General features: G+C 38.2%; 3 pseudogenes; all 3 read left to right on the forward strand.

Annotated features, from left to right (window-relative positions):
• The first annotated feature begins 4,170 nt into the window (after positions 1 to 4,170).
• LOC109680720 (putative vomeronasal receptor-like protein 4) lies at positions 4,171 to 9,419 on the forward strand (annotated as a pseudogene).
• A 5,873-nt stretch (positions 9,420 to 15,292) lies between these two features.
• Positions 15,293 to 16,913, forward strand: LOC109680726 (zinc finger C3HC-type protein 1-like; annotated as a pseudogene).
• A 4,202-nt stretch (positions 16,914 to 21,115) lies between these two features.
• On the forward strand, positions 21,116 to 26,439 carry LOC109680719 (putative vomeronasal receptor-like protein 4; annotated as a pseudogene).
• The last annotated feature ends 884 nt before the right edge of the window (positions 26,440 to 27,323 follow it).

A 27,323-nucleotide genomic window follows, 5' to 3' on the forward strand; every position in this document is an offset into this window, starting at 1 on the left:
AAACTGAAATATTGTGGGAATCAGCACACTTGCGTCTTTTGAGTCCCTAATGGTGGCAATAATTTTTCAGTAATGTGGTATTTCTTTGGTTTACTATTTTCCAAGGTAAAAGCAGTTTTTTCCAGAGGATTTTTGTCATAGTCAATGTGGGAAAAATGGAACAATGTAAAATTATGGAAAATCATGCATTTTTAATTTTTAATTTTATCCACTCATTTATTCTTGCATACATCCCTTTTGTGCACACAATCCTTAATTGTATTACAGTGAGCAAAATATAGCCAGAAAGAGAAAGCATTTTTAAAAGAAAATTTGTGACAATTCTTATAAATATCTACAATCAAGAAACCTCAGTTATAAAATAATATCAAATCTTTAATTTTATTAAATGGATTAGAGAGGAAGCTTCACATTATACTTTGCTCTCAATTAATTTACGACTTTGGGCCAAGTACATTGCAGCTTGGAAACTCAGTTGTGGGGATGCCACAATTCTAAAACACAATAGCTACAGGATGTATGAAAGATTCAAGTAAATATTGTGTGGAACAGTGCCTAACACATTGTAAACATTATATAAATTAAACCTCTTATTGCTGTCAAACCTTTTAAGGTAGTGAACATGGCATTTCATCTAATGTGCTAAGAAGTAAAATAAACAGAGGCATGATATCCTTGAAAACTGCACTTTTTTGTTGCCTATCAATGTTGGCGCCAAGATTTTCCTGACATTGTAATTTGTGAGAACAATATTTGAAGAATCCTCTATGACATCCTAGAATCCATCAGAAGGAAATTACAAAGAAGGAGCAAAAACAAATTGTAATTTTTGGTAGGTGCACATTTCCTATCCCAGAGATTGACCTCAGACAAGACTTCTGAAGATTTGGTCAAGGAGGCATTTGAAAAGATCTTCTTAATTATCATCTTTTATGGTCTGTTCCTCTATTTGGGAGCAGTTATGAGAGATAAGACACACATTTATAAGACAGGGACCTCATAAAGCTAAAAAGCTTCTGTTCATCAAAAGAAATGGTCTCTAAACTGAAGAGAACACCCATAGAGTGGGAGAAAATATTTGCCAGCTACACATCAGACAAAGGACTGATAACCAAAATATATAGGGAACTTAAAAAACTAAATTCTCCCAAAACTAATGAACCAATAAAGAAATGGGCAAGTGAACTAAACAGAGCCTTCTCAAAAGAAGAAATTCAAATGGCCAAAAAACACATGAAAAAATGCTCACCATCTCTAGCAATAAAGGAAATGCAAATTAAAACCACACTAAGATTCCACCTCACCCCTGTTAGAATAGCCATCATCAGCAACACCACCAACAACAGGTGTTGGCAAGGATGCGGGGAAAAAGGAACCCTCTTACACTGTTGGTGGGAATGTAAACTAGTACAACACTCTGGAAAAAAATTTGGAGGTTACTTAAAAAGCTAGACATCGATCTACCATTTGATCCAGCAATACCACTCTTGGGGATATACCCAAAAGACTGTGATACAGGTTACTCCAGAGGCACCCATGTTTATTGCGGCACTATTAACAATAGCCAAGTTATTGAAACAGCCAAGATGCCCCACCACTGACAAATGGATTAAGAAAATGTGGTATCTATACACAATGGAATTTTATGCAGCCATGAAGAAGAACGAAATGTTATCATTCGCTGGTAAATGGATGGAATTGGAGAACATCATTCTGAGTGAGGTTAGCCTGGCCCAAAAGACCAAAAATCGTATGTTCTCTCTCATATGTGGACATTAGATCAAGGGCAAACACAACAAGGGGATTGGACTATGAGCACATGATAAAAGCGAGAGCACACAAGGGAGGGGTGAGGATAGGTAAGACACCTAAAAAATTAGCTAGCATTTGTTGCCCTTAACGCAGAGAAACTAAAGCAGATACCTTAAAAGCAACTGAGGCCAATAGGGAAAGGGGACCAGGAACTAGAGAAAAGGTGAGATCAAAAAGAATTAACCTAGAAGGTAACACCCACGCACAGGAAATCAATGTGAGTCAACTCCCTGTATAGCTATCCTTATCTCAACCAGCAAAAACCCTTGTTCCTTCCTATTATTGCTTATACTCTCTCTACAACAAAATTAGAAATAAGGGCAAAATCGTTTCTGCTGGGTATTGAGGGGGTGGGGGGGGAGAGGGAGGGGGTGGAGTGGGTGGTAAGGGAGGGGGTGGGGGCAGGGGGGAGAAATGACCCAAGCCTTGTATGCACATATGAATAATAAAAGGGAAAAAAAAGACAGTGAGACAGACTGAAGGAGACTGACCCAGAAGTACACATCTGAATCAGCAGGAAATTAGCAAGCCTTGCTGATTATTTCCTTATTCTCATGTGTCAGGTTCTCTGGAACCCAGTTTTAATTCTACTACATATGATAATACATGTGTTAAGGAAAAAACGTTTAAAAGATCTGCCGATCTGCCAATCTAGGAAACCTCTATTAAAAGAAAAAGTAATTTCAATTTTGAAAATCAATCAAATAGAATGTCCACACATCACAGGAATTCCACTGAAGAGACTGCAAGTATGGGGGAAATAGAACTTTTATACACACCCATTAAATACACTTGCTCAAGAAAATGATAACTTTCTGAAAAGGACCTAACACCACTAATTGCAACACATAGTTTATTCTGAACTTACCTGGTAATTTGGATTAATCATCCTTTTCCAAAAAATACAAAGTCCTCACTCTCCTGTAGAAACTGTAAGATAGGGCACTGCCCTCCTTGAGGATTATATTTCCAAAGAGGGCTCCAAGACACTGGGAAAAACATTTCTGGGTTGTCAAACTAACAAGAAAAGCATACATAGTTTTTTTTAAAGATTAGATAGATAGACGATAGACAGATAAATAAATAGATAGATAGGTGATAGATAGATATAGATGATATATATATATGGTATTATATATGTCAAAATGAGAGGAAAGAACTTACAAATTTTCTAAACAAAATGGACTAAGAAAACTGAGTGAGAGAAGTACTCTTCATTGCACCAGGGAAAATTAATGACTTTCATTTTTCAATTTGTATTACATATCAAATACAATGTTAACTTACCCACTCCGTCTGTGCCTGATTCCTCTATTCAAAATCAGGGAATGGAAATCATACTTACCTCAAAGGGCTATTCTTTCATTTATGGCCTTTGTTTTAGCCTCTATCCTATGCCAAGTACACCTCTAGGTAATAAGGACATAATCATATCAGAAACAAAGGAGAGAGCAGTGACCAGAAGCCTGCCTCACAGGTCAGCCCTGTGCTGATCTCACATCTTGAAAAATGATGATATTCTCACCTCCAATCTCAGCCCTGTGACCGAGTTCATTTATATTCCTCTGCATCAAGCTCTAGAAAGCTCCTCCTTGGCATAAGAATAATAGAAAGATCATTAGCAGGTATAGATAAAATACAGAGGTATTCTTGAGGCTTTATGTGGCAGGACTTCCTTTTATGACAGTGTGGGCCAGCTTAGTTCTTTAACTTGTAAATTTATTTTAAATTTATTATTAGTTTATTCATCTGTTTCATAGTGCTGAGCATCAAACATAGGGCCTTGCCTCTGCTAGGCAACCACTCTTCCACTGAGCTACATTTCCAGACCCTATCAAGTTTTTGAGTCACATTTGTTGTTTGATAAACAAGGCATAAAACAATCAGTTATGACAAAGTCCTTGTCCTGTCAATAAGTATAGGTACAGCATTGTCGTTCTTGTTCTGTCCTGGTCCCTGGTTGTGACTTGCTCAGAAAGCTCAGTCCTCACACTGATCATCATTATTATATTCCTGTTTTAAAGGAAGGACTTGAGAATGAAAGGAAATGACTTATTCAGTGTCACATAAGTTGGTCTCCATGCTGGCTCACAGCTTGGAACTTTGGAAAAATGAGGATACAGAAATTTGCTTTGTTCCTTATATCACTTCACTTCTTTCAATTAATTAAATCCTAATTAAACTTAAAATAAATTCTGAGCCAAATGTATTAATTGTGGAGGGAGAAGAAAAGTTGTATTTCAGGGACTGAGATTCTACAGAGGATTTCCTTTTCCCCAAAGGGTGACAACTGTGAAAATTGAAGTGGCACTTTATGGGAGCCAAGAGCTCTACAAATTCTGAAGGTACAAATATGACATGGGAAACCTCATCTTTGCAGAAGGACTAACCAAGAGCTTGTCTGCAACTCAGCTACCAGACAGATGCTTCTTTGATTTACTCACATCTGTCATGTAAATTTCACTCAGAAATATGAAAGTTACTCTGTTTCTGATTAAACAAGGGGATTAACAAAAGAATCTACAAGCCTTAGAACCTTCTTTTCTTTTCTAATATCAAATCTATACACCGTCCAGCAGCAATTCTGTAGAAACACTTCAATATCTGTGTCACTTTATTCGGGGTCTGGAATCATCAGAGAGCTCCAAGATGGGCTTTCTATGAGGTTCCTACCTTATTTTCTTCTCAAACTTAGAAAGATAAAAGGACATTTCAGGTTTAAGGAAAAACTGTATTTTCCTTTGTCTCCAAATTTCCTGCTGATATTATGAGATTGTCAGCATTATTAAGGCCCATAAAATTTGTTAAACTAATTTTGGTGCATTTCTGTACTTTCAATCTAGGCCATCTTTTCGAAGGGGTTTTGAACTTTTAGAAAGTTAAGAGATTGCTTCTGTGTCCAGTAAGATATAACAAAAAAGGGAAACATTACTTAAATCCATTTACAGGTTTTAGATATTTACAATGCAGTCTTTTATGTTTACTTTTCTTTCCCTCCCCCCACTTTTGCTTTGATACAGAGTTTTGCTGTGTAGCCCAGGCTGGTATCCAACTCAGGATCTTCCTACCTCAGCACCCCAGTGCTGGCATGAGCTACCATTCCCCACAAGTGCAGTCATTTTTACAAGCTTACAATCCTGACTAAATAGTAACTTTGTATTCCAGCTATAATAATTAATAGTGTTGTTATTAAAGCTTGTAGCATAATTCATTATGTGTTAGACATATAGGATTGTGTATTGCTTACTTCATTTAATGCATTCAGGCATATTTTATTTACCCCATATGTCAGGAGGAAGTAGCGGTTGAAAGGCAATAATTTATATTCTTAAAGTTATGTGGCTATCTTATACAAAACCCAGGTGTTAGGCTGTTCTCACAAACTTCATGCTGCCAGGGACCTTCAGGCCAGAGAACGCTAAAGCAATACGTTAATATGTAGTAGGAAGTAGACGCGGAAAGGCATGTAGAATTGTATTCCAATAAATAGACTGAATAGACTGAATGAAAATCCTAGGGATTGAATCAGACATCCCAGTTTCTTTAATTCTGTAGAAACTGTCCACAGTTTGATTTAAGTTTGTAGAGGAGATGTGAGTTTGGGGCTCCCGGATGTGAAAAAGTAAAATTTTATCCAGGTTGGCAGTCTGAAAATCAGCTTGGACTGCTAAAGATCAGAGTAGCCCCATTGCTAAAGAGTTTGGGGAAAAAGACACAGGGGAAACAGGCTGAAAATTTAAATGAATTTATTGCTTCTCCTAAAGTTATGCAACAGCTGTAAAAATGCCATCATGTTCCCCATTTGAGAGATCTCTTTTCATACCAATGATGACCCATTACTTTGCTACAACAAGCTAATGTTGGGATCCCTAATTCATAAACTGTCCTTGTCTCATGACAGCACCTAGCACCTAACTAATCTTCTTGTCCTAATCCAACTTGATGAACATTAAATCATCCAGAACTGATCCAGGCTCCCTTTAAAGGGCCCTCAGTGGAAACTCAGGCCTCTCCTAAAGACCCTCCTACACTGACATTCCAATGATCCTCTAGGTTACCCTGCCTGACTGCCCCAAGTCAATTAACTGATTTTTTGTTTTAGAAAGAGACTTCTTCCTATTTATCCTTGAGATTCAGCTTTAACTGTTGGATCCTCACTAGAAAGGCTATGCAGTTTGAGTTGATATTGAGGACTACAAAATGGCACTGAATATTTATAATTAGTTAAGCCACAGAATCAGTTTGGAGTTCTAATAATTCTCAGGAATAATTAAGATTAGACATCAAAGTCACAAAACTTGGAAGCAAAAAATAAACACGGAAATTGTTATACTCATTAAAAGGAAAGATAGAAGAAAAATTAAACAAAATAAGAATTGACATAGAAGTTGAAATATGGCTAAATTTGAGAGATGTGAAAGAAGTTGAAGTGATAATATTTTGCAAGTGTCTTATGTGGGGTGTGGGAAAGGCAGCAGACTAAGCATGAGCCCCAGACATTCGGAATTAGAGGGTGGGGATATGATAGAATGAAATAAGAAAGAAAGGGATATATCTTGGTTAGCAAACTTTTGGGGCTCACTTTAGCCATGTCACGATTGAACATGGATTGGATATACCAGAATTTGAGAGGCTAGATTGGCTTTGCTACTATGTAGCTCAAAAAGATCTAGGTGGATTAAAAATATAAGAATTTATCTTCAATGATACTGATAACCTGCAGTGTTGAGCTGACCCAAGAATCGTAGAGTGATACAGATCTCCCGTGACTTAAGTAGATTCTGCATTTTGTTGATCCTTACATACTGGAGGTAAGAAATTTGATCTCATTAATCACTATAATCATAAATGTCTCTTTCCAACCTTTAGAGTAGATGTAGGTGTATAGCTTTTCCAGTCCAAGTATGATACTCTTCTGCAAAACAAAGATAATTTCCCTTATTCCAAAATCTGTTACTGATGTATCATAGAAGTACATTTGAAAAGAATCATTGAACCATAAGCAAATCAATACAGAAATATGGCAAGTGAAGGCTTAATGGTAATTTCTAGGTTTACCTAAGGAGAGTCCATGTCATTCACTGGATCCAAGGAAGCCTAGAAGCTCAACTCATCTCTACATGGGAGGAGATGCTAAACACCAGACTGAATGTGTCATCCAATGTGGATCATCTTCTCCAGGCCATTCAGTTGAACATTTAAAAAAACACATAAAACAACACAAATACCTCCCAAATAAGCTATCAGCTTATCTTTGTATTTAAGGTAAAGTTTTACAATCATGAACCTCATTTAGCAATTTCTTCATAAACTATTCTTGAGTATTTAATAGCAGGTGCTAAGTTGGATAACTTAGATGCTAAATAGAAAGATGGCATCTCTCAGGTGTTCTCCCTATACAGTGGAGGACAGAAACAGATACATAGGCAACACAACCTGGCGAGTTCAGGGAAAAGTGTATGAGACCAAATTCTAGGTTTATTGGTGATGAACTGCAGTTACCTGTGAAGTGTGGTGATTGATGCAGAGATTTACCTGAGGACATTATGCATACTCCTGTGGCAAGGAAAATGACAATGTTACATTTGTTTGGAGGGGTAGGTTGAACAAATATTGTTAAGGTCGTTGAAGCTCTATATGATTTTTAAGAAGTGAAGTGAAAGGAATAGATTTGTGTTTTGAAAGTTCATTTTAACTATCATACAGGAGAAGTAACAGAAGGGGATATCATTTATAAAGTGGTTATACAAACCACAATGTGAGATATTAGAGAGAATTGACTTATAGAGCATGGCATTTCTGTTTGAGAAAATTACTACATTTGAAAACATTTAAAACACAGCATCAGGAAGTCATGTCTTTGGTTGTAGTTCATAGGAAAAGAGCCTCAGTGTTGAACTTCTTTGGTGTTTTATTAGAAGCACTGAGAAGAAATGGATAGTAAGAATAGGTAAACTGGAAGAAAACAATCAGTTCAATGACTACAACCATGTAGAAGATTGAGAGCAAAAATTTAACCATAGTGTTGGTCCCACCTTGAGGTATGGAGGCTGGACTGTTCTACTCCCTTACCTCTGTTTTACATATAGCCAAGGTCTACCCAAAGGTATAAGAGAGAGTCCATTACATAACTGCCCCTGGGAAGCCATTCCTCTGGTCAGGAACAAGCTCTTTTTCTTTTTCTTTCTTTCTTTCCTTTTTTTTTTTTTTTGAGAAGCTACAATTCTGTTAGCTCAATATTCCTTTGAAGGATCAATGTTTATAGCATTGTAAAACTGGTCTTGGTGGAGTCACAACAAAAACCACTGGAGTAGAATAATGAAAAGGAAGAAGACATTTTAAGCTATTACTCAGGGTCATGATTTATGAACTAAGTGAATGACGTCGCCCTTTGTTTAGCTTTTGTCTATGAAGAAAATCATTACATAAATTTCAGAAATCAGAGGTACAAAGAAGGTTGTTTCAAAAAGATCCATTGGGGGTGCATGACCAAACTATATTTATAACTACTTCTATGTCAGTAGCAGAAAGAAAAAACTAGGAAAATAACAGATGATGAGATCAGGTACCTGCTAGGAAAGAATTGTGCAAATTTACAGATTTGAGAAATAGTTCTTTTCTCTAAACACAGAGAAAATCCAGAGCCTGAAGTATGTCATCTATACTTATTTGTGTTTCTCAAAATGTATTTTCCATGCATAAAGTGTGGAGATGATTTGGAATAATGTCATCCAGAGAACAAGCTTCCTTTCTCTCACTGGACCTGGAATTGTGGGGAGCATCCTTATATTTGTGATACATGTACACATTTTTGTCATGAGCCCTGAGAGAAAAACTCATAGACCATATATTCATCCACTTGGTTTTTTCAAATATAATCATCTGTACCACAGGGGTCAGAGATATAGCCACAGTTTTTTATTTCAGAAACTTCCTAGTGATGTTGGTTGTAAAACTGTTTTTATGGAAAGGGTAGCTTGGGGACTTTCCATCTGCACCACCTGTCTCCTCAGCCTGGTCTAAGCTGTCACCATCAGTTCCAGAACTTCTTTGTGGAGAAAACTCAAACCACACACTGCATGGCAAGTTCTTCCGTATATCCTTCTCTTTTGGATCTTTAATTCTCTGATAAGCTCCAGCTTGCTCCAGTACATCACAGCAGTCAGTAGCATGAACAGATCTGCAACTAGAATGCATGTTGGGCAATGCTATATGCTACCATCTAAGCAAGTCATTAGGTGGTTTTTCATCTGTCTCGTGGCTCTTCCGCATGTCATCTTTCAGAGTCTCATGGGCTTGAGCAGTTGGTACATGGCTTTCCATCTGCACAGCATCACAAGTGTGTCCTCTACTTTCATATCTCCAGGTTTGCAAATAATTTTAGCCCAGAAATCAGAGCTACTCTAAGTACTCTCGTTCTCATGACCTGTTTCCTTATCTGTTGTTGGTCACATTTCATTTTCTCCTTCTATGCTGGTCCCTGCTTGACAAGGAATTCCATGATAATAAATATTAACATGTTTCTAGTACTTGGTCATGCTAATATCACCCCCTTCATCTTGATTATCAGGGATGTTCATTCTGCTAAATACTGGAATTCTCTCTGAGAAGTGCAGGAAATAACTTCCTACGTTTATCCCTCCATAAACCAAAAGTACATCCACTAGGAATTTCTTTGTCCTAATGGGATTTTTTTTTTGTTTCTGTTTTTTGTTTTTTTATTTTTTTGTGGTACCGGGGATTGAACTCAGGGCCTCATGAATGCAAGGTAAACACTAAATGACTGAGCTATATCCCCAGCCCTGTCCTAATGTTTTAATACATCAGAATATTAAGTTCATTCAAGTTTATTTTAATAGATTTACTTTCACTTTTAGGAACACTCATCTTAGGCAATCTAACACTGTTTTAATGATCTTAGGAAGTTGACACAAGAGACTATTATTACCAGCCTTCCATTCCACCATCCCTATCATGTGACTTTTAACTTGTTGTTTGTATGGGAAAGAATACTGGCAACATCTGTTGCTAGAAATCAATATTGTAATTTTCTCCAAACCTGAGGTTTTATTCAAGCTGAAACCTCAAATTATTTCTCACCTTTGTGTTCCTTCAAATGTAATTAGAAATTATCTTCTCAGGTTAGTTAATTTAGCACTTTCTAAGTATGTATCGGGGTTACCCAAGGAACAGTTATCATAAAAACAAAATCAGGAAAAAAGGTGTCAGGAAATATCCTTTATCTGAGGTCTCCTTGCAAGACAAGGTAGAGATGATCAGTGAGAGAAGCTAATTCACTACACGATGGATGCAGCCGACCAATTCTTGGTTTGAGTTGATTCCAAAAGAGCTAATGACACTGGTAAGAATAAACACCATGAAACAATCTCAAACACACTAAATACCATGAAGTATTGTCACAAAACACATAGGAAAGCTGAGGGAAAGGTTCTTCAAAGGATGCTGTCTTGGATTTGAAAAAGATTCTGCAGGTGAGGTTCAAATTCACAACCTGGGCATCACTTGCACATTAATCACTATGAAAGTACCACAAGCTAATCAATTTTGCCCCTATATCATCTGACCTCCACTTCTGATCATATCCGGCCTTATCCAAGAACATTCAGAGTTTTCACTCAGGTCACAATGGCCCAGGAATCCTAAACCCCATGGCTCTGTCTCCCCTGACCTGTGCAAAGGTGTTCTGGGTTCAGCTGTGGACTTCACAGAGACTGCTAGTTCTGAAGAAGAGCATGGTACTCTGCCTGCTAAATATGAGGGACCTTATTCTACGATGGTCAGTTAAAGTGAGGGTGCGCAGGCAGCTCCCACTGCCTCAGGCATCCTAAGGAAGACTCGCAGTGGGACTTTTGGCTGGTGACAGCCTCTCTGAGTTGGTTCAGAAGCTCTTTTCTTCCTCCTCTTTTCTTGATTCTTCTCTCTGAGTCAAAGAGAGACTTGCCATCTGCTTGCAGGAAGCTGGTAAAAGCAGACTTGGGAGGAATCCAAAGCCTCTTCAAGTGGAGCTTACCAAAATCTTTGCCTTTTGCTGGCTCCCATTTTCACTTCACAAATATGTCAGATTCTGATGGACATGGTTTCTGAAGAGAGTGGTGCTGCTTTGTATTTTCTGTAACAAATAGTGTAAGACACCTAAAAAATTAGCTAGCATTTGTTGCCTTCAACGCAGAGAAACTAAAGCAGATACTTTAAAGCAACTGAGGCCAATAGGAGAAGGGGACCAGGAACTAGAAAAAAGGTTAGATCAAGAAGAATTAACCTAGAAGGTAACACACATACACAGAAAATCAATGTGAGTCAACTCCCTGTATAGCTATCCTTATCTCAACTAGCAAAAACCCTGTTCCTTCCTATTATTGCTTATACTCTCTCTTCAACAAAATTAGAGATAAGGGCAAAATAGTTTCTGCCAGGTATCGAGGGGGTTGGGGGGGAGATGGAGGGGGTGGAGTGGGTGGTAAGGGAAGGGGTGGGGGCAGGGGGGAGAAATGACCCAAGCATTGTATGCACATATGAATAAAAAAAAAGAGTGCATAGAATGGGATCCAAGATCTCCATTTCTTCCTTGAGGCAACCATCCTTTGTTTCTACCAGTTGAAACTACTACAGGAAATCAACTATAAGAGTTCTGGGAATGGATCTCTGAAATTTCAAATATCTCTATGTTAAATTAAACTAGGTTTTCAAGATATTTTACTTAGTTAAAGGCCTTGTGCTTCTGTGCTTCTGAGTGTTTTGTGGTGGAAGGATCAAGGACCAATCTATCTCTAGAAATGAGTATGTGTGTGCTTACTTGACGGGAGTATCAGCTGTGTTTCTTGTGGGTGGGCAATGTAAATGAAAGTTATGCAGAATTAGCTGACATTTCTATCTAGAGCAGTTTTTTTGTTTGTTTTCTACTTTTTTCAAATAAGTAGCATAAAATGAAAATCAATTACAACCAATGCTGTGGAGGATGGAGGGCAGGGTGAAGGAACACTTACTCATTGCAGATGAAAATGCAAATTGGGACTACTGAAACTGGAGTTTTGCACCCTTCAGGGGAGCCATGTACCTCTTTATGCCAAATAAAGAGATGAGTATAAACGAAGGGAAGAGAAAGGAAGTATATTATGTTGCCTGGTCACCACTGGAAGAAATCACCTCAGCTCATTTTCAGACATGACCTCAGGTTTAAATAGAGAAAGAATTTGATCAATAGTGAAAGGTATGCATAACGGTTAAACAGTCCTAGTCAAAGTATGATGGCATGGCTAATCATTACTTCAGTTTTTGTTTTGGGAGGAGTTTCAGAGAAGTTGTTATCTCTAACAGCACTTGAGAGTAGCAGCCTGGTCAGTATAAACAAGTCTTTGTTGCCTGGAGGGTGATCTGTCCTGTGAAAATTTCACTGTTCTTTTTCTTGAGAGTGGTTTTGACCATGCTCCCTTGTAAAGATGTCAATCAGTGTTGTCCTTCCTGGATTCCAAGGTGACTGCAAAGTGACAGGACAGAATGGCTCAGAGCAAAGTATACAGATATAAAATAAAGGCAGGAATTCCAAACTTTTCTTCTGCTTTCAGTTAATTCATGGACCCAAGTAAGGACTCAGTGCAAAAACAGTTTAAGTACCTGATACAAAGCCACTATGGAAATCATATGGCTCTTTCCCAAAAAATTAAAAATAGGATTCCCATATGATCCAACCATACCACTTCTGGGTATACACCCAAAAGAATCAAAGTCAGCTTACTGTCGACGTACTTTGCATACCAAAATTTATTGCTGCACTATTCCCAATAGCGAAATTATGACATGAAACTAGCTGCCCTAATACTGATGAACATTTAAAGAAAATATGGTAGAAATACAATGGAGTTTTACTAAGCCATAAAGAAAAATGAAAATATGTCTTTTGCTATAAAGTGGATGGAACTGGAGGTCATGATGTTAAGTGAAATAAGCCAGTTCTGTAAATACAAATTGCATGATTTCTCTCATTTGTTGAAGTTGGACAAAACGAAAAAAGGTCATGAAAATAAAAGGGGAACTACTAGGGACATGGAACAGGAAAAGGAAAGTGGGGGGAGATAGATGTGATGAAGAGTAATAGTCCTGCTGAATATGATCAAAGTACATTTTATGTGTGTATGGAAGTGTCCTAATGAAAACTCTTTCTTTGTACAATTAATATGCCTTAATAAAATAAATTTAGTTTTGGTATATAAAGTAAAATGATCTTCAGATACAAGTATGTGCCATGAAATCCTACAATCTAGCTACATTAACATATCCAGTTCCTCACACAATTATCACTCAGTGGGTATGCTAAGAGCACCTGAAATCTCTCTTAGCAAACTTCCAATATGCCATACAGTATTAATTCTAGTCATCATGCTGTACATGAGATCCCTACACTACTCATCCTACACGACTGCAATTTGAACCCTCTGACCCACATCTCACCATTTCTCTAACCACAATCCTACTCTGCTTCTGTGCATTCAACTTTTTCAGAAGCCATATAAAGTGAGATCATGAAGTATGTCTTCTTTCTTGATTGGCTTGTTTCACTTAGCATATGCTATCCAGTATCATCCATGTTGTTGCAAATGTCAAGATCTCCGTGTTTAAAGATAGATAATATTCCAGTGTATATTTGATTTATTTATTCGTCACTTGGATAAAGCCACTTAAATAAAATGGCCGTTGTGAATAATGTTTCAATGAACATGGGAGTGCAGATAATGTAAGGGGAGCAATGACAGAGGCGACTCCATTTTGGATGAGAGGCACTTTAGAAGCAGACATTTAAAAGGGGCATGGGAAACAGCAAGTTTCTCATGGAAATAATAAGCCTCTAACCAAAATGACAAAATGCAGCTGCAAGATGTGGGCCCCCAAGGCCAGGATGAGCTGACCAGACATTCTTGGAATACTCAGTTTGATAAGGAGATGGACAGGCAGATGGCTGAGTTCAGCGAGAAGCTGACTCTGCACCAACCAATCACAAATATGGTTTCAAGGTAGAATAGTAGGACCTAAACCAGTTAGTGCCCTTTGTCATCTCCTAGACTTTAGCCATTGTTTGGCTTAGATCTTTCACTAAGTCCTAACCATCAGAGTGTTTTGTTATCCTTTCAATAAGCTTTGTGCTTGCTCTACTCTTAACTCCTGGTCTGGCATCTTCAATCATCAATTACAACAGGACACGAACTTGGGATCAATAAATCCAGTATCAATATCACTTACAGATCCTCACTTCCTTTCATTTGGCTGTATGCTCTGAAGAAGGATGGCTGGATCGTATGGCTGGATCTATTTTTAAGTTGTCAAGAACCTCCATACTGTTTTCCATAATGACTGAACTCAATGGCATTCTCCTCAAGAGTGCAAGGATTTCTTTTTATCCACAAGCTCAACAAGATATCTTTTATTTATTGATTATTGCCATGACAAGTGTGAAGTGATACCTCATTGTTGTTTTGATTTCCATTTCTATGATGGTTAATAAATAATGTTGAGCATGTTTTCATATACCTCTTAGCCATTCCTGTGTCTTCTTTATAAAATCTACTCAAGGCCGGGCACTGGTGGCTCACACCTATAATCCTAGCTACTCAGGAGGCAGAGATCAAGAGGCTCGTGGTTTGAAGCCACTTCAGGCAAATAGTTCATGAGACCCTATCTCAAAAATACCCTTTACAAAAAAGTGCTGGTGGAGTGGCTCATGGTGTAGGCCCTGAGTTCAAACTCTAGCACCAAAAAAAATAAGTCTACTCAGGTAATTTGCCCATTTTTAAATCAGATTGCATGTTTTTCTGTGTTGTATGCATCTTAACTTTTGATATTAAACCTTATCTGTAGTTTGCAAACTTTTTTCCTATGTCATTTCATATTCTGGATTAGTTGCTTTGCTGTGAGGAAACTTTTTAGATGATGTGATCCTATTTGTCTATTGATGCTTTTGTTGCCTGAGCAACAAATTGTCAAATTGTCAAAATTGTCATTGTCCAGGCCAAGTTCACGTAGTTTTTGTTTTCTCTTTTCTAATTTTACAGTTCCAGGTCTTAAGCTTCAGTATTGAAAATATTTTAAGTTGATTTTTGTGTGTAGTATGAGATAAGGTTCTAATTTCATTCTTTTGTAAATACCAAGTTTTTCCAAGATTTATTGAAGAGACTATCTTTTCCCCAGAGTGTACCATTGGTGTCTTCTGGGAAGTCAAATAACTGTATGTATGTGAGTTTACTTCTGGGCTTATTCTGATCCTTTGGTGTATGTAGTGGTACAACACTATTTTGATTATTGCACCTTTGTACTATATTTTGAAGTCAAGTACTATGATGCCTCCAACTATGTAATTCTCAAATTTGCCTCAGTCTTTTGTGATTGCATATGAAACTTAGAATTCTTTAATTTCTGTGAAATGCATAATTAGAAAAGTATTGTGTTTAAACTGTATATTCCCGGGACCAAGATGGCGGCTCCCAGCGAGGGCCCGGTGTTTGCCTCAAGAGTTGAAAAGACTTGGGGTGCAGTCATGCGTTCCCCAGAACGGACCCCGCAGAAAGTCCGGCAGCTGATAACAGGATTGCGCTGGAAGAGGGAGGCGGAGAAGCATAGGGCCCCCCAAACTATTTGCACAGGCTGGCTTTGAACAGCGATCCTCATGATCTCTGTCTCCTGAGTAGCTAGGCTTATAGGCGTGAGCCACCAGCACCCGTCTTTTAACCTTTACAATTGAAGGAAATGGATGCATCTCAGAGGAAAAACACATCTGCCACATTCCAGTCAGTTAATGGATCACCTCAAGCAGAACAACCTCCATTGGAATCTACAAGCAAAGAAGCCTTCTTTAACAGAGTGGAAATATTTTCTTCTTTGAAGTGGGCAGGGAAGCCCCCCAAACTGTCTCCACTTGTCTGTGCAAAATATGGCTGGGTGACAGTTGAGTGTGATCTGCTCAAGTGCTCCAGCTGCCAGGCTTTTCTCTGTGCCAGTTTACAATCAGCTTTTGATTTTGACAGATACAAGGAACTATGTGCTGAGATGAAAAACTCCTTGTGCACTGCTTATGAGAAGTTCCGGTTTTGGCCGGACAGTACTTCTCCAGATCGATTTGGGATGTTGCCCTTGACTGAGCCGTCTGTCCTTGTTAGTGAATTCCTAGATCATTTTCAAAGCCTTCCAGCTTCCTTCCTGAGGCCAGAAGACTTGAAAACTATGTGCTTGATAGAAGATAAGATCAGTATTCTGCTACACCTGCTTGAAGATGAAGTTGATCACCAATTTGAAGACAGAAAAACTACAAGCAAACTAGGCTCAGACATGCAAATCCATGCCGCTGCCCGTGTTCTTTCTGTGTGTGGCTGGGCATATAGTTCTTGGAACCCATGCAGCTCTCCCTGATAGCATGTTCACAGTGTATGAGGAAGATGGGGCTCTGGGGCTTCCAGCAGATAGACTCATCCATCACTGAGCTGGATACCTCCTTTGGCCTGACCAGCTCCTCCACCGCAGACACTGAGGCGGTTCCCTCTGGTACCTGAATCTCCTCGCAGGATAATGACCCGGAGCCAGGATGCCACGTTTTCCTCAGGTTCAGAGCAGATTGAAAAGAGCCCAGGTCCTATTGTTTCCAGAACCCCGGAGCTGCGATTCTTCCAGTCCTGTTGACCGGCCTCAGCCAGCCAGCCAGTCCAACCACCAGAAGGCCCGGTGACTGAAGCCGCATGGGAACTGGAGACACCACTGGCCTAGAAGTGCCCTCAAGCCCTCTCCGGAAAGCCAAACGAGCTCGCCTTTGCTCGGCCAGCAGCTCGGGCACATCTTCCCGAAGCTTCCTTGATCCCACCTCTCAGCATAGAGACTGGTGCCCTTGGGTGACTGTCACACTTGGCAAAGAAACCAGGGATAAAGGTGGAATGGAACTCAATGCCAGCAACCCAGCAGAGCCAGGCTGGAAGGCACGTCTGACCATCCTTTTGGCCCACAAGCGGTCTAAGGAGACAGCTGATACAGACTCCATGAGTCTCTCTGAAAAATCAAGGAAAGTGTTTGGAACATTTCGGTAATGAGAATCTTTATCCTCATCCTGAAGATATTGCAGCCCTTTCCTGCAGAGAACTGGAACTGAGAGTGACTTTTTGAAAAATAAAGTCTGAATTCCCTTTTGATCAGCTGATGCTAAGTTTGTATCCATCCTGGTTTAATGACAAGGAGCCCCTGCCATTGCAAAGACAAGGAATGTCAGCCATCTGCATGAGAGAAAGGAGACCCGTTTCCATGTGGGATGTGGACAAGGGAAGGTACAGCAAGGCCCTTTTTGTGTAAAGACCACTGTGTGATGAAACCAGATGGAAGACCAAAGATCAGAACATCCATTTCAGTAGCTTTAGTGTGTCACAGTGCTCCAAGGACTCCTATATGCTGGGAATATGAGAGTATGTGTTAATAAAATATTTGCTAAGATACTAAAAAAAAACTGTATATTCTCTTGAATAGTATGGATATTATACTGCTATGAATTATTTAAACCCATGAGTATCATTCTATTTAAACATCATTACTATATTCCTGTGTTTAAAGAGGGACTTGAGAAGACAGGGAAATGACTTATTGTGTGTCTCAGAAGTGGGTCTACATGCTGGTTCACAGCTTGGAACTAAAGGAAAGTGAAAATACAGAAACTTTGTTTATTGTTTACTTTCTCACTTCAGGTCCTTCCATTAAAATAATAAATCCCTAATTAGACCTGCAATGATTTCTGAGCCAAACAAAGGTAGTAATTATGCAAGGAGAGGAAAAGTTGTACTTCAGCAATGAAGATTCTGCAGAGGATTTCATTCTCCTTGACAGGGTGATAACTGTAAGAACTGAAGTCTTCATGGTACTTTATGGGAACCAAGAGCTATACAAGTTCTGAAGGTACAAATATAACATGAGAAGCCTCATCTCAGCAGAAGGACTAACCCAGAGCTTGTCTGCACCACAGTTCCTGAAAATTCTTTGATTTACTCACATGTGCCTTGTGAGTATAAATGTTAATCTGTCTTTGACTAAGGCAGGGAATTGATGAGATGGTCTGTGAGCCTTCGGACCTTCTGTCCTCTTCTAAGGTGTCTACCATATCTAAGGTGTCTACCATAAGCAAGAAAAAATGAGGGACCAAACAAGCAGATAAACCACTAAAAAATGTTTGAACATCTCTGTCCCTGTGTTCAAGAGCTCTAGGATGGTTTTCCTGCCTTGTGCTCTTCCAAAAATTAGAAAGATGTAAGAGCTTTTCAGGTCATTAGGGAAAGTTCTATGTCACTTAGACTGCAATTTTACATGCTAGTATTATGCACCGTCAGCATTATCGGGTTCCATAAGATTCATTCATCTAATTTTTGGTGCACTTCTGTATTTTCAATACAGGTCATCTTTTGGAAGAGGTTTTGAAATTTTAAAAAGGTGAAGAGAATGCTGGAAAATAATGGGACTCACTAGAAAGATATGAATAAAAAAGGAAAATAACAGGTAAGTTCATTGTAAGTTTTGAGCGCACTCATTTTTGTTTGTTTCTGTTTTGTTTTGTTTTGTTTGATGCAGGGTCTCATTGTGTAGCCCAGGCTGGCATCCAACTCTCAACCTTCCTACTTTACCCTCCCATGTGCTGGGATTACGGGCATTCACCACCATACCCAGCATGTTTAGATATTTTTAAGAGCTTCCAACCTCTGACAAATATTTAATAATTTAGTATTCTAACTATATGAATTAGTTTTCTCTTCTTGATACTAATGCTTTTTCCATAACTCATTATGTGCTTGACATTGGAATTGTGTACTGTTCCTTTAAGGCACTGAGTCAGTATTTAGTCTCCCATGTGTCAGGGGAGGAAACAGAAATTAAGAGATACTCACTAATTTATATTCCTAAAGTCATGTGAATGCCTGATATAAAGCCCAAATCCAAGTCTATATTCCCACAATGTATGCTGTGAAGGACCTTCAGGACAGAGAATGCTAAAGCAATTTTAACTTGTACTAGGAGGTAGAGGCAGAAGGCCTATAGAATTGCATCCAAGTATATAGAATACATGCAAATCCTGGGGATTGGTTTGAACATTTTGGTTCCTTTTATTCTGGAAAACCTCTCAAAGTTTGACTTAAGCTTCAATGTGAAATATGCATTTGGAGCTCTTGGATATGAAAGGGTAAAATTTTATCTAGGCATGAAGTCTGAAAATCAGCTTAGACTGCTAAAGATCAAAGTAGCCCCATGATAACCAGCTTGGGAGAAAAAGTGACAAAATAAAATAGCCTACAAATTTAACTGAGTTTGTTACTTCTCACAAATTTATACAACTGTAAATGCCATCACCATCTCATATTTGGGAGATTTCTTGTCACACCAATGATGCCCCCAACCTACTTTTCTAAAAGAAGCTTCATTGCAGATTCCCTCATCACATGAAACTACACAACACATACTTAATCCCCCTCTAATCCACCTTCATAAATATCAACACATTCAGAACTGCTCCAGGCTTCTCTCAGGGGCTCCTTAGATCACTCAGTGGGAGTTCAAGCCTCTCCTGAAGACCCTCCTAGGCTGGCATTCCAAGGTTCCTCTAGGGCATCCTCCCTGGCTGCTGCCAATTATCTGATTTTTTGTTTGGAAAACAGACTTCTTCCTGCTTGTGCTTGGCTGATTCAGTTTTAACTTCTGAATCCTACCTGGAGAGGCTATGCAGTTTGACTTGCTATTGATGACTGCAAAGTGCTACTGAATATTTGTAATTACTTAAACCACAGAATCAGTTTGAGATTCAATATATGTCAGGATAAGTTAGGATTAGACATGAAAGATATAAAATTTGGAAGCAAAAAACAAACCTGGAAATTATTATACTCACCAAAAGGACAGCTAGAAAGGAAAACTAACAAAATTAGAGACAATATAGAAGTTGAAATGTGGCTATAACATTGGGAGACATTAAAGAAATTGAAACAATAGGATATCACAAGTTTCTGGGGCTTTTTGTTTTGTTTTTGCAGCACTGGGGTTTGAATTTAGGCCCTACACCTTGAGTCACACCACCAGCCCTATTTTGTGATAGGGTTTTTCAAGATAAGGCCTCGAGAACTATTTGCCCAGCCTGGCTTCAAATCATGATCCTCCTGATCTCTGCCTCCTGAGTAGCAAGGATTATAGGCATGAGCCATGAGCACCTAGCTATAAGTTTCTCTTTATTGGGGTATAGGAAGGCAAGCAGGATAAGTGAAGACCCCAGGCATTTGGAATTGTATGATGGGAATATGATAGAATGAAATCAGAAATAAAGGAATATATCCTGATTAATAAACTTTTGGGTCTGCTTCTCCCAGGCTGAGATTGAACATGGAATGGCTATATTAGAATTTGAGCAACTAGATTGGCTTTACTACTATGGAGCTACTATGAAGATCAAAAAAAAAATCTGGATAGAGAATTTAGAGTTTTTAATACTATACCTCCGAGTGGCATTTGAGATTTCAACAAATAACTCAAAAAGAGTGGCACAGAAAAAATTAAATTTCTTTAGAAAAAAGCCTGCACTATTATATATACATGGCTGTCCTTTATACATCAAACAGAAGCTAAGACATAAAATATTTTTTACAATACATCCCATCATTACTGATGATTTGTTCAAAAGGTATTTGCTGGATCCACATTTTTCTACCTACGAAGGAAACAATGGTTTTGAATGTTATTAAGGGAAAAATCTTCCCCTTTATTACTGAACTTGGTCTTGGGGGAACATATCTGTTTTTGTGAATAGTGTTCAATTTTGGGGGAGGCACAGAAAAGAAATCGATGTACCTTATTCTAATTCATATGGCTTTACCAAATATGATAATGCTTTTTTCAAAAGAAATGCTGAAGATAATAGCAGCTTTTGGCTTGAGAAACTTCCTAAATGATACAGGGCATAAGAAAGAGTGTCGTGTACCTGAAGAAGATGTCCAGGGGTCTTTCAGTCTGCACCAGAAGTCTCTTCACACTGGTTCAGACAGTCACCAGCCCCAGAGCTTCAGAGTGGGGGAGAGTCAAGCTGAGGTCTGCATGACACATCCTTCCATTGTTGGTCTTGTTTAGGATTTTCAGTTCATTGATAAACATGAACTCACTCCATTCCATCTGAAATATCAGCATGAACCCATCACAAATTATGAAAATGACAACTTTTTATTTTCTACCAGAAATTCAGAAAATAAAATTGATTTTCCTCACTTTCATGGTCTTAGGTGATGCCACATTTCAGGACGTCATGGCCAAGACCAGGGGCTGCAGGTATTTCTTCTGCAAAAGCGCCAGCATGCTCTCTAACTTCCAAATGCAAGTCTCTGCAAAATGACCCCTGAGGTGAAAGCTGCCTGAAGTGTCCTGATGTTTTGCTCTCCTTTCTTTTATTGCTCAGATTGTCATTTCTTATTTTAACTTTCTACTAAGAAAGTTAAACTTTAAATTTCTCCAGAATTTCTGACTCATTATTATGAATTCTCAGCATGGTTGTCCTGATTCACAGAGATGGACATCTGGCTGAATGTTGAAGAGCTCAGTATAAGTGAATGACATTAAGAAAATGTCTGTTTCACTCAATTTTTACTAAGTAAGATTGAAAGAACTCTTAGTTTGTTATTCTTTGTATACAACAAAATCACATTAAGTAGCTTAAACATGCAAGGTTTATTGTCAGACAACAATTTTGGTAACATGCAGGATCAGGCTGACCTAGATATCATAGACCACTCTAGTGATACAGAAATCTTATTCTCCACTCTGCCACCCTAATGAAGTGAAGTTAATTCTAAATTTCTGAGACTAGATTTCAATATTGTAATCTAGTAGCAGGCTAATCACTTCATAAATTTTATCAAAATTATTAATGCATCTATACTTTTTGCCTAAAAAATTTCATTTTTATGACCTGATCCTTCAGATATACTTTCTCTTTCAGAATTACAATAGGAAAAATTATACAAAGCAATATTCATTATTTCATAAACCAACTCATCTTAAATACTGGCAAAGGGAACTCTTTTTTAGTTCATTGAAAATATTGATACCCATTCACAGAAAGGGATTTTATGAAATTACAAAATAACAGTGAGTCCAGCATGCACTGATTTGGAATAATATGCAATGCGTAGTTTTAGTAAGTAGGACAGCAATGCTAGAGTAAAGGGATTCAAAATGGAGTAAAACGTATGCAATTTGGTTTTATCCCACCTCCAGAAATCTCTTTCTTGTTCTGTGGGGGGCCCTTGTGCAAGAGTGTGCCTGAAGCTCTGTGCTAGAAGCTGGTCTTCTTAGACTCCAGTCTCAACAACATTCAAACAGGCGTGTTTGGAAGCACTTTCTCTACACTCTCCCCATAGCATTTGTGTATTTTCCCTTCAATCCAGTGATATTTTCAATTTAAGCTTGGTCTTACTTATGGGGCTCTTTAGATTTTTTAAGTAGGGGATTCTTTTTTAAATTTTATTTTATCATTTTTACATTTACTTACGTGTATATACATTATTTGGGTTACCTCTCCCCTACTCCCTCATTCTGAAAGTTAGGACATTCTTGACTTTTTTATTCTGATATTATTTATTCTGAATTTTCTTGTTCTTGGGTACAAAATATAATACAATCTATAATTTTTTTGTGGTACTGGGGCTTGAACTCAGAGCCTACACCTTGAGCCATTCCATAACACTTTTTTGCGGTGGGTTTTTTCTAGATAGGGTCTCGTGAACTATTTGCCTGGGTTGGCTTCCAACCACAATACTCCTGATCCTGCTTCCTGAGTAGCTAAGATTACAGGCGTGAGTCACCGGTACCCAGCACAGTCTATAACTAGAGAAAATTGGGAGAAAACAACAGATATGAGAACACATAACAGTAGCAATTACTTTTGGAAAATGATTCTTTAATACTTGCTGCTGACTTACATAAGCACTACATACTTCAGCTCACTGAATCAGCACGATATACCCATACAGTAAAAGAACCACACCTAGTTTGTAGATGAGAACATTGCCCCATAAAGAGGCCATCTAAAATGTTCAATGCCATGAAGGAATTGGGAAAGCCATGATGTGAAATCTATAGTGGTTGATTGCAAACCTTATCCTTGTGAATCCTAATATTTATATTTCTCAAGTTTAATAACACCCCTCAATCATCTAGAATGTGTATATCACCCATCACCACTTGCTACAGAAAACTGTGACTTGAGTAGATTCACAAAGACTTCATTTTGCTCATCCTTACATGCTGGAGGTAAGAAGATCATCCAGTCTTGTTAAATTAGAAACACAAGTGGCTCTTCTTAACAGTGTTCAGAATAGATATGTGTGTGGTTTTTCCAGCCCAGATGTGTCTTCAGGAAAACAATTTCCTTTATTCTAAAGTGGGTTATTGATGTCTCAAAGAGAAGTATATTTGAAAAAATAATTGAACCATAAGCAAGTCAATACAGAAATATGGCAAGTGAAAATTAAGCATAATTTCTAAGTCCATTTAAGATAGTCTGTGTTATTCTTTGGATCCATGGAAGCCTAGGTGCTCAACTCATTTCTACATGTGAGGAGAGACTAAACACCCCCACTGAATGTATCATCCAAAATGGATTGTATTTCTCAGGCCATTCAGTTGGGCATTCATAAAAACCAAGAGACCAATTCAAGTATCTCCCCAAATTGGCTTACCAGGTTATCTCTATTTAATGTGAAGTTCTATAATCAGGAGCATAATTCAGAAATTCATTCATAAATTATTTTTTCAGCACTTAATAGCAGCTACTATGTTAGGTAACTTAAATATTAAACAGAAAGCTATCACATCTTAGGTGTTCTCAATATCCAGTGGAGGAAGGGAGCAAATACACAGGCAGCACAGTTTGGGAATGTGTGTGAGACCAAATTCTACTCTGATTTGTGATGGATGCATAGCAATTAGTTATAAAGGGTAGTGGTTGGGATAAAGACTTGCAGGCATTATGCATATGCTTCTGGCAAGGTGAGTGCCAGTATTACATTTTTTGGGGAAGGGGGGAGTGTTGAAATTAATTCAGAAATGAATAAGGAGAGGGTGCCAAATTTTGGAGGACAAAATTTGAATCTCTAAATGATTTTTTTGACTTTTTAAAAATTTTATTAGCATATAATAGTTGTAAGGGGGACATATTGTGATATTTATATATGTGCTTACAATGTATCTTAGATTTACTCCCTCCGTTGTTTTCCCTCCAACCCCTACTCCCTTCTTAAAACGATTTTGACACATTTCATTCTTCTATTTCCACATATGAATACAAAATACATCCATCATAGTAAGAAATAAAGTAAAAGGAATGGACTTGTGTTTTGAGAGATCATTTAGACTATAATACAGAAGGAAAAGAACTAAAAAGGGCTATCATTTATGAATTTGTTATTCAAATCACAACGTGAGATATAGAGTGGCTTGATACACTGAGTGGGACATTTCTGATTGAGAAAAAGCACTAGACTTGATAAAACTTAAAGCACAGAATCAGTAAGTCCCATCTTTGATTGGAGTCCACGGGACAAGAGCCTCAGTGGCAAACTATTTTTTCTAATGTTTTATTAGGAGAAAAAAATGGATAGCAACAAAAGGATATGTGGGAGAAAAAAATAAGCTTCAATCTGATCCCAACCATGTAGAAGATTGGGATCACAAATTTAAACCCAGTGTTTTGTCCACCTTGAGACAATGGGGCTTTTCTTAATATTTTTCTTAATATTTTTCCTTTTTTTTTTGACTGGGGTTTGAATGGAGAACCTTGCACTCAGTAGGCAAGTGTTCTACCACTTGAACTGCACCCCCAGCCCAGTTTTGATTTAGTTATTTTTCAGATAGTTTCTCAATTTTTGCTGGGGGCTAGACTCTGATTACCATCCTCCTACCTACAGACACCAGCATATCTGGAAAGGCAAGTGTGTGCTACCACATTCAGTTTGTTTTGTTGAGATGAGGTCTTGGTAGCTTTTAGCCTGAGTTGGTATCAAACAGCTATTTTTGTAATCTCCATCTCTTGAGTAGCTGGGATTGCAGGTATGAGCCACTATGCCCAGTTACAGGCTATCTTTTTCTACTCCCGTACTAAACTACCTGTGTTTTACTTTGGCCAGGGTTGGGGTTGAGGAGTATGCCACACAACCTCCTCCAGGAAGCTTTGTTTGGACTTGTGCCATGTTTTAAAGAAGCTACAATTCTTTATTAGCTCAGTACTCATTTCAGGGATGAGTGTGCATGGCTTAGTAAGGAAGATCTAGGTGGAACACCAAGACAATTCTGTAGCATGAGAAGGTTTATTGGCTGTGAACAGTGAAAAGAAGGAGGCATCTAAGCTAATACTCAAGACCATGGCTCATGAATTGAGTGAATTATATTGTACTTTGCTTAGTTTTATCTATGAAGAAAAGCACAAAAATTTCAGACTTGAGGGATATAAAGAAGGGTCTTCCGGAAACACATGGGGATGCATTAGAATGGAATTTATGACCAAATTATATTTATCATCACTTTCATGTCAGTGGTGGGAAGACATAAATAAAAACAAACAATGTTGTGTATTTACATATATCAGAAACTGTTCTTTTCTCTAAACAGAGAAAATTCAGAGACCTGAAATTGTCATCTATACTTATTTGTGTTTCTTAAAATGTATTTCCTAGTTCTGAGCAAGAAGTCCAGAGACGGACTGGAGCAACATCATCTGGAGAATAATCTTCCTTTCTTTTACTGGACCTGGAATTGTGGGGGACATCTTTATATTTGTGATACATGTATACACTTTTGTCATGGGTCCTGGGAGAAAACCCATAGACCTTACACCCATCCACTTGGCTTTTTCAAATACAATCATTATCTGTACCACAGGAATCAGAGATATAGCCACAGTTTTTTATTTCAGAAACTTTATAGGTAATGTTGGTTATAAAACTTTGATTTACCTGGGAAAGATATCTCAGGGCCTTTCCATTTGTACCACCTGTCTCCTCAGCATGGTCCAAGCTGTCATCATCAGTCCCAGCACCACCCTACGAAGAAATCTCAAACCACAGACTGCATGGCAAGCTCTACCTTATCACCTCCTTTTTAGATCTTTAATTCTCTGATCAGCTCCAACTTGCTGCAGTACATCACAGTGGTCAGTAGCATGAATATACCTGAAATTAGAATGCATATTGGATATTGGTGTATGCTACCATCTAGGCAAGTAATTAGGTGGCTTTTTCTCTGTCTCGTGGTTCTCTGGGATATCATATTTAGAGTCTCATGCACTGAAGCAATGGGTACATGGCTTTCCATCTGCATAAACATCACAAACGTGCTCTCTATCTTCATGGTTCCAAAGTTCCAAGCAACTCCAGCCCAGAACTCAGAGCTATTCTAACTGTTCTTATTCTCCTGAACTGTTTCCTTTTCTTTTATTGGGCAGATTTCATTTTGTCTTTCTACACAAGTTTCATTATGACAGATAATTCTACAATAATAAATATTAAAATCTTTCTAGTACTTGTTTATGCCAAGCCATCTTGTCTTAATCATCAGGGATGCTTGTTTGCTAAATAGTGTTGTGTTACTGAGAAATGCAGAAATTGTTTTCTATACCCCTTCCTCCATAAACTAAAAGTCTGCCCTTAAGAAATCCTTTCTCCTGATGTTTTAATATATCAGAACATTCAAATCATTCAGCCTTACTTTAATAGATTTACTTTCATTTTTAAGAACTTTTATCCTAGGCAATTTAAAACTGATTCAGTGGTTCCTGGATGCTGGCAAAAGAGATTCTTGTCAGTCTCCTATTCTAACACTCCTATCATGTGGCTTTTAGTTTCTTACTTGCATGAGGGAAAATACTGCTGGTGACTCTGTTGCCAGAAATCAATATTTTATTTTATCAAGCTTGAACTTTTAATCAAGCAGGAACCTCCAACTACTTCCTACTTTTGTGATCACTCAAATGGACTTTGGTGCCTATATCTCTAGGAAGTTACTGTGTCCAAGGAAGAATGAGCCTACAAATAAAATTGGGAAGAAAAGTGTCAGGAAATATCCTTAATCTGAGTTTGGCTTGTAGGTCAAGGTGGGATGATCAGTGAGAGATCCTAACTCAAGGCAGCACAAGATATTCAGGGGGAAATTGCTTGGTGTTAGTTCCCAAAACACAAAGGATACTTGTAAACATAAACACTATGAGCCAATTCCAAATACACCAAATACCATGAAGTGTGGCCACCAAATGCATAGGAAAGTACAGTGAGAAAGGTTCTCCTTCAAAAGATGCTGTCCTGTATTTGAAAACAATGTTACAGGTGAGGCTTAATGCATACAGTGGCATCAGTCACGGACATGGTGATGAATAAGTATCATGAGATAATATTGGTTATACCTCTGCAGCACCCAGCCTCCACTTCTGATCACAGTCTTTACATGGCTTATCCAATTACATCCTA

The sequence above is a fragment of the Castor canadensis genome, chromosome 8, assembly GCF_047511655.1.
Source record: "Castor canadensis chromosome 8, mCasCan1.hap1v2, whole genome shotgun sequence".
NCBI classification, from domain to species: domain Eukaryota; kingdom Metazoa; phylum Chordata; class Mammalia; order Rodentia; family Castoridae; genus Castor; species Castor canadensis.